The sequence below is a fragment of the Amblyomma americanum genome, chromosome 4, assembly GCF_052857255.1.
Source record: "Amblyomma americanum isolate KBUSLIRL-KWMA chromosome 4, ASM5285725v1, whole genome shotgun sequence".
Lineage (NCBI taxonomy): Eukaryota > Metazoa > Arthropoda > Arachnida > Ixodida > Ixodidae > Amblyomma > Amblyomma americanum.
Genome location: NC_135500.1, coordinates 90,506,670 through 90,520,679, shown reverse-complemented (window position 1 = coordinate 90,520,679; position 14,010 = coordinate 90,506,670).

Sequence of the window (14,010 nt, the reverse complement as noted above, 5' to 3'; positions counted from 1 at the left end):
ACGAAGGCATTATTTCTTCTCCCCTCTCTCTACTTCTTTGCGCCAGCTCACTACGAATATCATGGCACCAAAATTTCTGCGCGTCAGTACGCAAAGAAGCCGCGAGTGCGTGACGCCAACAAAAGGCGGCTTTTTTCCCCAGTTAAGGTTTATTTTCGTTCCCTTTCGTATCACATTTAAAGAAAGCTAACTGGGGAAAAAGGCTCATTTAACTGCCGTCATGCTGTCACGTCAGTAAAATTCGTCACGCTTGTCTCTGGGCAACCATATTAAATAGATTACTTTTTTGGCCTGTTTTGATGACAGCAGCAGGGATGAAAGCTGGTCAGTCGTGTTCACTAGCCCTCGTCTTCCTGCGTGGTTTACCTCAAACGTGGTTTTCCAACTAGCCAAGACTCATTCCTGAATGATAGATCTATTGCCTTGCCCGACGACTATCGAGTGAGACAGCAAGCAAGCGTCTCTTAGCAACTGGAGCAGACGGTTCCGCAGAAGCGAGTGGACGCCAGCCCATGTGACCATCACGCTCTTTCCTGTCAGAGGCGAACTTTCTGGCAGCCAGCGGGCAGACCGAGAGGGGTTAATCGAAGTGGCCCAGTGTGAATGCTCGATTGGATTTGGAGAGTGGAGTTTTATCTGTAACACTGTTATTATAGAGATAGCTACATTACGCTAGCACTACGAGCCTTTAGCGTGGCACCTCTTGAGCTCCGTGGCGGCGCCGTGGCTGGTCACGAGGTGGTTGGTCACGTGGTGTGGAGCAGCTGCCGACGACGCAGTGCGCCGACGAAACCGAGTGTGGGGTGGATTGGAAGGGGGGGGGAGAGCGAATCCTCGTCTAGGGACGAATATGAAGTATGAACGCCCGGCGAAAAGGAGCGGCAAAATACTGACTGCAATTCTACTGAGCGAGTTCCACTCGGCCAGATGTAGCTATCGCGTCACTCCAGGTTTAACCCGGGCTAAACCGCAGCCATTTAATTTTTGATAGAATATTTGCACCCGGCCACCCGCTCGCAAGGGCTCAAACCATCAGCTGTAGGTGATCTGCCATCCGTGAGGAACAGTACTGCTAACATAACACGGAGATAACGCAACATCACACAGGAAAATGAAAGCACACCCACGAGAGCTAACTTTCAATTGTTTATAGTGTACAGCGAGTGATACACACGACGTGGCCATACATTGCGGAGGGCCAGTAGACGAAATGCTTTTTTGAGTGCTCTAGCCCGACAGATTGTTTAGCGATGCACGTGTCACTTAAGCTATCTATGACTTCTGCCGCAATGATTTTGTGCGTCAGTTCGCAACCATTCCTGGTGACGACAGTGCATTCTTCATAGATCTTTTATAGTTTTGCTCTTCTATTTGAACTTCATGCAATGCACATCAGTGAAGCCACCCTTCTTTTCTTTACATTGTAAAAATGTTCACGCAGGCGGGCTTTCAGGCGCCTTCAACTTTGACCTAAATATTTATTTTAGAAAGTGAATGGTATGCTATACACAATCCATTCCGTATTCCCAGCGAACTTGGTTTCATGCTTCTTCGTACAGCCAGCCTTTTTAAGAACAATGAAACCAAGTTCGTTGAGTGTGCGAAATAGATTATGCGAACCTACCTAGTGATTTTTGGGACCTTGTTCATTCACTAGTACATCATCTTGACGGGAACACAACAGCATCCCGTAGCTAACTTGCCGCACTACCAAAGGCGTAAACCTCCTCAGCCAATCAGGAGAGCGCGTTAAATATATTCCGGTCCACCTAATCGTATGCGTTGGTCTGCTCGCGGCGTACACATTAATGGTTAGAAAAGAGTATAATTCACTCTGTCTACGTACCAGAAGCGTATGCTCGTTTAGGTACGCTAAACGCACGCATTTTTCACATTATAAGCAGAGCCTAGAGGCGCCATCTGGTTGTGTGAAATGGAAGAATGTTTGTCAACAAATCGACACTCCTTTTTGAGACTAGAAGCGATATAATCATTCCTCTAAGTAGAAAATTAATGCAAATTTTCACTCATACGTTTATTTATAGGCGAGATGAGACGAAGCGAAAACCCGGGGCCTCATTTATGGCCAGTGAACGCACTGAAAATGACAGTGACAACGACGAATTCAGTCCTAGGCGAGTGTCCGAGGGGACCTGCTTTAATTAGCGCGGCCATTTTGGAACAGATGTTTTAGAGCAGGGAAGAGCCGCGTGCGATAAAACTCAGAAAATAGGGTACGCAAAGCAAGCCTAATGTAAGGCTCGATATGAAATAGCGTTTGGCGCACGCACACTTTAAAGCACGCTATTCCATATGCCTATTTTATTTCGATGGAGTAAATTGCTGGGCTATTTGGTTCATAATGCACAGGTTTGCGTGAGCACGGTGTTGTGTGTGTGCCTCTTCGTCTGATCCTGCGTCAGTTTCGCTGGTTCCACCATATGTGCCTTATTTATACTGGCACTTCATCCGCAGCATCAGAATGTTGCCTTTGCATGCGATCATCGCAGCGGCGTTCGGAAGGTTGTCGTGATGCGGCAGGCCGCGACTTTCCTTGCTCCGAGGCGGTCAAGTGTGTGTAACTTGTTTCTGGAACTGACTGCAATGTCGTCGCCCTGGTCTCGCACTCCAACATCTCCGAATAGTTGGGGTCATGGAGGAAGGAAACAATGCAGGAGAGGCTGTTACGCCTCATTTTTTGAATCCGGACGCAAATGCTGCCCCCGTTACCATGCCAATAAATGGGAACGCTCTAACGAAATGTTTATATATTATTGGCCCGCTTGCAGACTTGTACTCGATATGACCACAAGTTGGCTTTCATTAGTCACAAATCACCCACTTAATAAGTATTTTCAGAACAGCTCATTTAAACTTCAATTGCAGCTCGGGAAGTTAACTACAATGGTCCACTTTGCTAAGTAGTTCTAATTCAAGTTGGCAGCGAAGTTTGTATAATTTGCTACCATCCTGTATAATTTATTGTAGGCAAATCTATTCTGGTCAGAAGATAAAGATGTGTTTTGAAGTAAATGAACTTGAATTATCCCCCCGCCACCTCGCGTTAACTCAGAATAAGAATAGGGGAGAAGATTGAATGGTGTTAGGAAATGAAGGTGAGATTAACACTTAATCACTGCGCTGTTTGTCACCCTATCCAAAATCGTGCTTCAAATAAATTGCAGGTGGGGTTGTCGTTTGTAGGAGCAGTAGTATAGAGAGAATTCACCCGAGCCACAGTGACCGCCATGTGTACATGGGGCACAGTGAAAGGCCCCGGTATTTGCTGCTGAAGCTGAGCGCTGTATACAACAAAATGGCGCCCGCGAAGTCACGTGAATATTTCCCAAGGATGAGCCGTCAAAACTTGTTTTCAAGAAAGCATCCAGTGAAATGAAGTTTGCATTCGATTTTACTTCACCTGTTCGGTTGCATGCATACAGATGTGCGTTTCTGACCATTATAGAAAGAGCAGTGCTAAAATGAATATGGTCTCAATTATTCGGTGTCTACCAACACATCGCTGTCTACTCTGATCTCTTTTCAGAGGGTGAAAACACTAAGTCTGCTCCTGTTCCGGCCTTCCCCTGCGAGACATGCGGCGTCTTGTTCTCCGCACAAGAGCTTCTGGAGAAGCATCGGCAGAGCAACCACTCGCAGAAGCCGGAAGTGAGGCACAGCTGTAGATACTGCCCCTATTCCAGCAATAACAAGTAAGCCAAAATATGCTTTGCTGCTGTTGTTTACGCATGGTGAAAAGAACTACAGATAATTTTTTTTCTATATTGGCATCAGTGAGTGAGCAGGGATTTCTGCTAGGTAGAAGCCGACGACGAGCTTGCAGTTTAACGGGATGGACCGCTTTGTTTCGTCGATTTTCATTCTAATTTCTCCAAGGTCTGTCAAATTTCGTGATTTCTTTCTCAGATTCCTCCATTTATACTTATGATATGCTTGAGATAAACCTCGGTGATTTTTTCCTGTTCGGATTAGCACCAAACCCTGGCCAATCCCCTACCGTGGGTATTTGCCATCGTTTTTGAGGCAACAACAACCCTCGAGCTAGGCTGGCTGCGAACACAAACGGAACAGACAACGGACGATTTTTCTCTGCGTTGGTACGCATCGAATTTGTGTTTAGGCACTAATAGTGCGCACTGGACGAGACTCAGAAGCAAAGGAAGGCACTTCACGCGAAGAAGGCAGTGCAGCTGCATGGGGTAACTTCCTTCTCTTCTGTGCCCCGCCAAGTTCGAACATTTTTTTCACACGTGTTTTTGAACCTTCGGCGGTACAGCGCACTAACTCAGCTGAATCAGCACTTATAGAGTACAGAATATTACTGAGAACGTGGAAGTGCGCTGTTAAAACCGCTGATTTGCATTTGTTCTGTGACGCAGTTGACAAGAACGCTGCTTTAGAACGTGGAAGATACCAGGTCGAGTCCAATTTTGTCATCAACACTTTTTTATTCGCTTCTTTTTTGTTCAGTATTTAACGACGCATGGCATTTCTAATTTTTTTCTGGAGGTTGTTTGTGTAGCCTGTCAGGTCGCATTCTGAAATCCGAGGCAAAATTTCTGCTTAAGCCAATGAAAACAAGCCAATTTCGCTTCTTCTTTATTTGAATAAGCAATTACTGCGTCCCAGCTATAATTTACTATTCGTTGTCGCGATGTGTCTTACATTGTATTCAGGGTTCATTATGACGGGCTTTACAACAAAAAGCGCCGTATAAAAAAACCTTTCAGATCAGCCACTAGATAAAAGACCAGGAGTTGGTGCGCTGTATCATTGAGGGCTCGGAAATACACCACCGTGACTAGTGCTTCTTCTGGTTATTCCGTGATGAGTCATGCTCAACCATCTGCTATTAATTTCCGTTATTATTTATTTGCAGTCTGCAATAAACGGAGTTGGAGACGACCAATACTTTGTTACAACAAGAAAGTGAGCAGAGTCATGCAGCTGCATTTGGCAAAGAAAGCTCAATTCTTTACGCCCAATTCTTTATAGGCGTAATTCTCAGAGACCGGAAGTGGACAGAGTGGGTGAGGTAAAAAAAAAATTGGTTGTGGATTAGTTCTGGTTCAGTTAGGTTTATTACTTTGAAAGTCCCCCGGAGTTTAAACCTCGAGTGATGCAAGAGCTACATTTGGCCGAGTGGAACTTGCTCAGTCGAATTGCAAAGTCAGTCTTTCTCCACTCCGTTTCACTTGGGGTACCTTTTTCATCTTTGTCCGTGGATGTGGATTCACTCTCTCCCCCTCTCCACTCCGGAGCGCTGCACCATCAGCAGGGGCAGCTGCTCCGCACCACGCGACCAACCACGTGACAGGCCATTGCGCCGCCAGGGAGCTCAAGGGGTGCCACGCTGAAGGCTCGAAGTGCTTGCGTAGTGTAGCTATCGCTACAAAACAAGGGTTAATGACATCCTAGTCAAAATCAAGAGGAAGAAATGGGCTTGGGCAGGGCTTGTGATGCAAGGCATGATAACCACAGGTCTTTAAGTGTAATGGAGTGGATCCCAAGAGAAGGCAAGCTCAGCAGGGGCGACAGAAGATGTAGTAGGCGGATGGTATTAGGAAAGATTTGGACAGGGTTAATTGGAGAGACAGGGAAGAGGCCTTTGCCCTGCAGTAAGTGCAGCCAGGCTGATGACGATGATGATGGATAGCCGCATGTTGTTTATCTATTATGCATGAAATATTCTTTTTTTCTGATAAACGCCGTCAACTATGCCTGTGAAAATATGTCCTCTCCTCTCCTCCCTTTATTTGCTTTAACATAGAGGCAACGTCAACAGACACCAGCGGAACCACACAGGCGAGCGGCCCTTCATGTGCAAGGAGTGCGGAAAGGGTTTCTCACAGCGGCAACACCTGACCAACCACCTGCTGACCCATTCAGAGGAAAGACCTCATGAGTGCGCGGACTGCGGACAGCGCTTCAAATACCCCGTTGATATCGCTCGTCACCGCAAAGTGCATGACTCCTCCGGCGGCAGGCTAGCGTCACTCGTGTGTCGCTTCTGCGGGAAGGGTTTCTGCGACCTCCACCACCTCAAACGACACATACTGACGCACACGGGAGAAAAGCCCCATGCCTGCTCGCATTGTGGCCGGAGGTTTGCGAGACGCAGCAATGCCACAAGGCATGAGAGAATAGTTCATAGCCGCCAGTACACGCTGCACTGCCCGCACTGCGGTCAGGGTATTGGGGACATGAATGATCTGAGAATCCACGTGCAGAGATGCCACTCTTCCGCTGAGAAAGAGGAACCGCAATACAGCGAGGACTGAGCGAGCTCTATTATGCTCCCACACGCGAGGGAAGGGGTATGTGCTTCTGTGCTAATGGCGACGTGAAAGACAGATAAAACACACAGCGAATAGAGAATGGAAGACAAGTTAAGCTTGTGCGACAAAACGGACAGATCGAGGACAGCCAAGAGGCAGGACAAGGCCGAACAGAGTTGAAAGCCATTGAAAGAGCCTAGTTACTATCGTGGGCAAAAGTTGCAGACCACCCCTCCAAGCTGCGACCCGTGCCACTCTGCGTGGGGGCGCTCTTGACAAAGCACTTCTGTCTTCGAGAAGTACAGTATAGTGAAGGGCACACTGCGCCGGTCTCGACAGCAGAAGTACTTTGTCAGGCGGCGCCCCCACGCAGTATGGTAGGCGTGGGAACATGAATGAGGAGGTCTTTTACTTTTATCCGAGATGGCGAGGAAAACGCCCCATCTCAACGAAGTTGGTCCAGAAAGTTTTATTACAAAAACGCACGTGAATAGCATCTATAGAAACAAACAAATACTAAAAGAGAAAAAAGTCCCAAAACGGCTGCCTTGGGTGGAGCCGTCTACATTCGGTTTGTACTTTACCAGAGAAAGTAAAAAAAAAACAGGGATTTCCGTTTACTGTAAATGCTCAGAAAATCATGTGTTGATAAGCTTGGATTCGTCCCCCTTGTGCAATTGAATTTGGCAGGATAACGCCGCAGAAGTCAGCGTGGTGTTCGCACATGATTTGACCATCCAAAATTGTCAACTGACGCTGCTCTGTTCGCATTCGTCCTGTTGATGTTCTTCTGCTCGGCTATCGATGGTGGGCGCCGCTGTCAGCGTTCTCTAAAATGGCGCAGATCTGAAAGAGTTGGAAATAAAGAATGGGAATAGGCGGCGGGGCTAATTTTTTTGCCGCCAACTGCAAAGCTCACTTTTTTTTTGCTCCTCATGTCATTGGAAGACTTCTGTCACATGCCACAACCCTCGTCATTGGCTTCATTTCATGCGGTTTTATTTCTCTCTCGCCTCAGTACAGAACCCATGCGTTTCAATCACTGGCTGTTGAATGTGTTTCCACTTTATTTCCACCTGCAAGCCGTATTTCTATATTCCACTTAGAAGCGACAAGTTCGCCATAACGCTTAGTACGTCTATCCTAAATATGAACATTTGCAGCTTGGCGTTACCAGCAATCGCTGAGCTACATTAAAGCGCCTAGAAGGATCCCATTTAGCATGAAATTTACCTCGAATTGCCTGGCCGGCATGTGCGCACATTGAGTATATATACAAGGTGTCTAAGCGAAGGTAAAGCGCAGTTTTTAAAAGTCTGCTTTCTGAGAAATTGAAGCAGCTTGTGCAGCGTTGTGTTCCCGGACATCTGAAAACGCGCAAATAATGCTAAATGGAGAGGTTCTTAAGCGGGCTATGGCACGGCTGTCCGAAGTACTGCAGTTTTGAACTTCACTGAAAAATACAAGAGGCTGTGATAATCTTTCGAATGTTTGAGTGCCCATGTTATCGATATTGGGATCCGACACCTACCGCCATATTGAAATGCTGACGAGACGTCTCAACGACATGCAGACGGCAGAGTCGTCTGCAATGCATGCTGTGGTTTCAGTAGACATGCCTCCTTTCGTCTACGATCGAGGTGGCAATTGCAGCTCGATGAAACTATTCCTACTGATGACCTTAACTGCTGCGCTTGTCGAAGCCTTGTACTTTTTTGAAAAACCGAAACGATGGGCTAAATTTTATATAATTATACATGAACACTTTCAAGTGATGAGCCTCTCTTGAAATTTTATCCGGTGCCGGGCAGGTCGACTCCTTCCTTCACGAGTAAGCCTAGCAAGCCCGCAGATTCTTGTGTGCGATTTAGACGACTGAAGAGAGCGAATTCACAAGTTTCATCTAATGCAAATGATCATCTAGTGTAGTCCTGTTAACAGCGACCTAAATAGAAGATTGTGTACGTCGGAGGAAGCGCGTACAATAAGCAGGAAGTACTCCAGTGATTCGGTGTGACGGCAAAAGCTACAGGCTGCCAGGGCCAGTTTTTGGCGCCACTTGCGGGTTACTAACTTGAGTGTTTCATTAAATGCAAACGGTCACCATAGATGCTAGTGCATAGAACCGTTTAAAATCAAGTATTTTCCACAGCTGAGAAAGAAGATGAACTCAGCGAGGAGCGCTGGTCCATAGCGGTGTCAACAAAACCGACCATGAAGCTTGTTTTCCGAGGCAGGCAATCGCATCATTGGTGCCTCTTGCAGCGTCATTGTAGTGTCTAAACATCTAAATATGCAACCGGTGCCTAAGAGAATATCACATAATGAAAGCTTAGCTTGCGTTATATGCAGTGAAATAAGCAGTACATGGCTGCTTGTATATGCAGTTATGTAAAGAATAGCATACCGTTGCATGAGTGCAGTAGTAATAACCGGTGCATTCGTGGCGGAATTTTGCGCTCCCACAACGAGTGCTTAACGGTGTACTAGTTTCTTGACGTATTAATTTATTTAATACACGAGCGAATTTCGCATGAAATTGTATCAGGGTGAGAGTATTTGATAGAGGTTACTAATAAATTGCTAGTTCTACCTCGCGAACGAGCTGCTAATAAATGATCAATAATGAGATAAAGCCTCACAAGACGGTGAAATGCGACGGAATGTGGGAATATATATATGAGAAGGAGCTCTACACAATGCAGGGTAACAATTCGCGAACCAGAATTTATATGCTTCGCTCGTGTTGCTCAATTGAGTGTCATCCGACATCCTTCCCAGAGTCACCTTTGCACTCAATGAGAGTGTTCGTCGAGTCTGTCATGTTGGGTCGAGTCCACAATGCTTATCACGTTTCGTACGATTTCGAACTCAGGCGGTCCTCTATCGTTGGCCATTGTGTTTTTGAAATTCACACTTCAGATAAATTTCACCCATATAAGAGACAGGTTCTTGGCATGTTAATTTGTTTAATCTGTACAAACTTTATGAACAGCCAAATTTTACCATTTCCTACGAAACAACAGAAAAGCCAAGTTCAAAAATCTTCCGCACATACTTCTCTCTTGAGCAATTCCCGAGCCGCAAACAGCGGCATACAACAAGAAACAGATAATAGGAGTTACAATCGCATATGAATGAGATACTTTTGGCTCCGAAGAGCCCATTGTGCATTAAATGTTGAACGATTAATGTTTGCGAGCTGAGCAACTACCATTTTGCTGCCACAAAATGGAACTAGTGGTTTCACATAACAGCCTATACGTGAAATGAGTGCGGAACGTGCTCCAATTCGATCGATACGAGCGCGAGAATGCCCCCGAATAAGCGTGAACGAGACAGAAGGAGTGCGAGATGCTCCCGTATTGATAAGCACAGCGACACCTGCAACACGTGAGAATACTTTTTCGCTCTTGTCCCTGGGAGCATCAAAAGTAGCACGACATGGCGGATGACGTAGGCAAATAAAGCCACCCATTAGCACGACACGCCGGTCACACACTAGCAAAGCAGCCATGCTTTGAAATAGATCAATTCGTTCTGCTGTGATAACAACAACATAAACATTAATCACTTTTCAGGGCTCCTATGTCACTAAAACAACCAAACATAGAAAAAAAATGTGGAAGTCTCGCGTCTCGGCTGTGAGAGCTGATTGGTTGGAAAGCGAACGCTTACCGTAAAGAGCGTGTACAAAAAAAAATGATCAGAAACGTATTACAAATATAAATTAGAAGCAACAGAAAGCAAAAGCAAAAATGTGAGAGGATGTATTCGTGTATTCGTTTGAGCAAGAAATAAACGTTCATTTGCAAGTCAGCGCCTGTGAGTACCGTCCTTCAGTCCTTGTCTAATTCGCGCTTTTCTTGAAAATAGCATACCAACTCGCCCAATCATCAGTCCTAACGTTTGAACAGTATTTGTTCTTAGGCTGGCAGGCAAGAAAAAATTCGGCACTAACTAGGACCCCGAGCAGAAAACTAAAGCGATAAATGAAGAAACAAAAATCCGTTCTCCTGCGCATCGATACGAACATATCTGCTAGAATGATGCAGGAATCATGATACCTTTTCCCTCTGTGTAAAGTGTAACAAACCCACTGTCAATCTCATGGGCAGCCAAAAACCTCCATAGCGGATGTCTAGCTTAGGGATTAGCGCTGGTCTTGCAATTAGGCTAAGCTGCAAGGAATGTAGCACAGGTATACGGCTCATAGCATTCGTAGAGATTATTATTTTTTAGAGGAAATCGTGCGTAGGCTTTGTATTGAACCTGCTTTAAGACTGGAGAGCTTTTAAGCTTCAGCACAAGAAACGGGTGCGGTGGTTCAATGCTCCATTTCGTGATATCGGCCTTTTATTTTCCCAAGAGCAGCAAAGACTAAAATATGGTTCAGTTTGCTGGAGCCAAAGTCTAGACAAAATTGTTCGGCTTAATGTTTTCAAGTTTGTGTGAGGACTAAAAGCAAAAACCGACGATAGTACTAACATTTTTGTTCACCATAATTAGAAAAATGTTTGTGCCATATCAAGTGCATCCAGCGCTAGTAGGAAACCAGGGTGGCGCAGCAGCTTCCTAAATAAGAATAACTTTTTTTTTGTGACCGAACATGATTTTATCTGTTCGCCTCTCAGCGGGTGTCATTTCTCAATCAAACTTTTGTCATATATAGAAGCGGCACTGTACATTCTCTCCATACCAGCGGAGGCAGGAGAAAAAAAGCGCCTTCGACGCCCCGCGCAGAATGATACCGTTCTCGGAGAAAGTCTGCCGCGAAGGTCCGAGCTTTTCTTAGTATTAGCTACAGCGACAATCTGAGTGTCTGGTAGTGGAAACAGCACGCATTTCTTTGGGCGTTTACTCATAGTATCTTTCGCGGTCTGCAAATGTCTGTTTTGTGGTTCCCAACGGGTGACCCCCATAGCAGACACATGCATGCAAATACTAGGGCAGTAATGGAAACGCTGCCCGCTCCACGACTGAAAAATTAGCTGTGGTTCAATCGGGCTGAACCTAGTTAGGGCCGTATAGTACGATCGTTTTTAAGCGGCTTCCGCCAGGCCCGCTTCGCGAGCGGGCGAGCCGATGCGCCCCGTCTGGCGAACGGATGGAAAGTTGGTCAACATCAACTTTAAGGCGGGCGAGGGTGTCCGTTCGGCGACCGGACTGCAGTTTTTCCGTGGCCTCAGTGACGTCTCGAGCCCCTCCGCCTCGGTTCTGCCATGCTGGGGCAAGATGGCCGTCCGTCGACTGGACTGGGGAGCGCGGCCTGGGCAGTGGCAGCGATGTCGCGAAGCATAATATATTGGCCACATCTTGATATTACGAGTGTTCAGAGCGACTGCGAACTTCGCCGCGTTCAGCAATGGCGAGCGACAGTTCCCACTAGTTGAATTCTGTAATCATCGACGCTGAGGGAGTTGACGGAGCGCCTCTTCAAATCGACGCAAGACCTGTGCAGTGGCTGTGTCACGAAGTGTTTATTTCGTGCTGTTTGTGGTTGTTGCAAGCGTTTGTAATTCATACTGCCAGTTATTTTCCTGTGCGTGCGCAAGTTTCCCAGCATAGCGACAAGTTTCCGCGTAGTGAAAGTGATTATGGTCGATGCGAGTGCTTTCCCGTCAAGTCAGCGATATGTTTACCTGCAAAAAACTCGCGACGCACGCCGTTTGCCGAATGCTGAAATGAACTTGGAGCTGTGCAGCTGATCGCGTCCTCTGCGATGGCTGCAGTGATCGCGACCGAGGCGAGCCCACGACGTTTTTTCAGCTACATAGCAAACTGCTGTGTGTACGACTTGACACGATCTTGGCTGCACATCCGTCGCAGTGTTTTCTGCTGTTACAACAGCAGCATCGCCAGTCTTGTGCGTTTTGGTGCACCAAGCAGCAGTTCGTTTTATGATCACGGGTGCGCGGTTTGCGACAGTGTACCAGCGGCATTTTGTAGCATGTGTGAAAAAATCGATGTGCAGTGCAAATGTCAGTTCGGGGGCACCGTAATTTTGTATGCGTGTGCGCCACAAATGAAAGGTACCAAAGTGGATTAAGCTGTCTCTATGTTTTTGTTGGAGGCCTGTTTGCCAACTCGATTTTGTCAGTGCCAAACAGTTGTTCAGCAGCAGCGCTAATGCTATCAGCTGCATTAGTTTATTTGATGAGGCTTCATCGGAGCCTTCAGCAAGAGAAGTAATCCATGCTCATTTGCATGTTTATCTGCTGTTTGTGACTCGCCATGAATACGATTATTGGCCTGCTGAGTGACAGTACTGGTTGGCCTGCAAGAACTTATGTGTCTTCAATGTAGTATGCTTCCGAGATTTTCTTAGCCCTCCTCGCATTTTCCACTGGCTGAAATTTATTTGCTCTTAAGCAAATTCACAATTGTACACTCCTCATTTATCAGATAAGTTGCCTGCAACACTTATCCGATCATATTTGTTTCATGGTCATGGCAGCACTATTCCTGCACATGTTCTCAAACAACAGCTACAAAGCTTTTTTAATTCCTTGAAATGGGCTATACACTGTTGCATGGTGATTGACTCTGCAATACCAATGCTCACTCATTCCTGCGAGCCCTGCAGTATTGATGCAACTGTGGATTAGTCGAGGCTGACACCAGATATAAATTGAACCCATTTCTTTTTTGCTTGGATCGGATGAAATTGTTGTGGTCATTAGCATTCACAGATTCTCCGCTTAGCACTGGAACCAAGTTCTGTTTCTGACTAACGTGCACACCTAAAACCAGAGCATTGCATTTTTCGTCTCTCAGTGCGCTGTGTTTAAACTTAATGTTGTGGGCTGCGGGAAATCATCTGTGAGGTTATAAAAGTTGTGAAGGAAGAAAGCAGTTCTGCTCTTTTTTTTTCGCCAGATTTATTTGTTTTGTGAAATGAGTTGTGTGTGCCAAGTAGGGAGTGGCCGAGCCGCGGTCATGATTTTGATACCAGAAAGAGAAGTGCTTTGACAACCAGAAAGAGTGTGAGCAGGAGCAATCAGTGTGCCTGGCAGTTCAGGGTTTAAGGTAAGAGCAGTATGAAGAACCCAGTGCAATAAATGGATATGGTTTAGTATGTGTTTGGCTTGTCCACTAAAATAAAAACATTCGTAACACTCTTTTCGCTGCACATTATTGTCTTGTTAGCAGAGTTGAGATTTTGTTCACACGGCTGTGCAGGTTAACACGAAAAAAAAAAAATTCAGGTGGCCACTATGTTGACCTAAAGTGCGGCGAGGTGAAAACCTTTAGTGCTTTCTTGCTGCTTGTGTCACTGGTGTGTTTAAGATGTTGATTAAGCACACAATTGTTTGTGAATCCTAAATGCTGGAGACACTGGAGGGCGTTTCATGGGCATCCGTCTGATTCGACACCTGTCTACAAAAACTCTCCGGCGTCCTTACGCTAGGCATACATTATTGTCGGCAGAGAAAAAAAGGAGAACTACATATGCCTTGGCAGGAAGTAGCGTGGTTGTTTGCTCGCTCGGCTGCGGATCGCAAGGATGGTGGTTCCAATACCGTCGTGCATTTTTTTCCGCTGATGTCAACGGTGCGACATGACTTGAGACCGGACATGAGCAGAGACCAGACAAGGTCATGGTTGCAAGTATGAGCCATTAAAGGCTTTCGCCTCAATACGTGCAACAATGGGCTGTATGCATTTTCACCCTGTCCATTGTGTGATCAGCGACTTTCTCTCGTAGTGA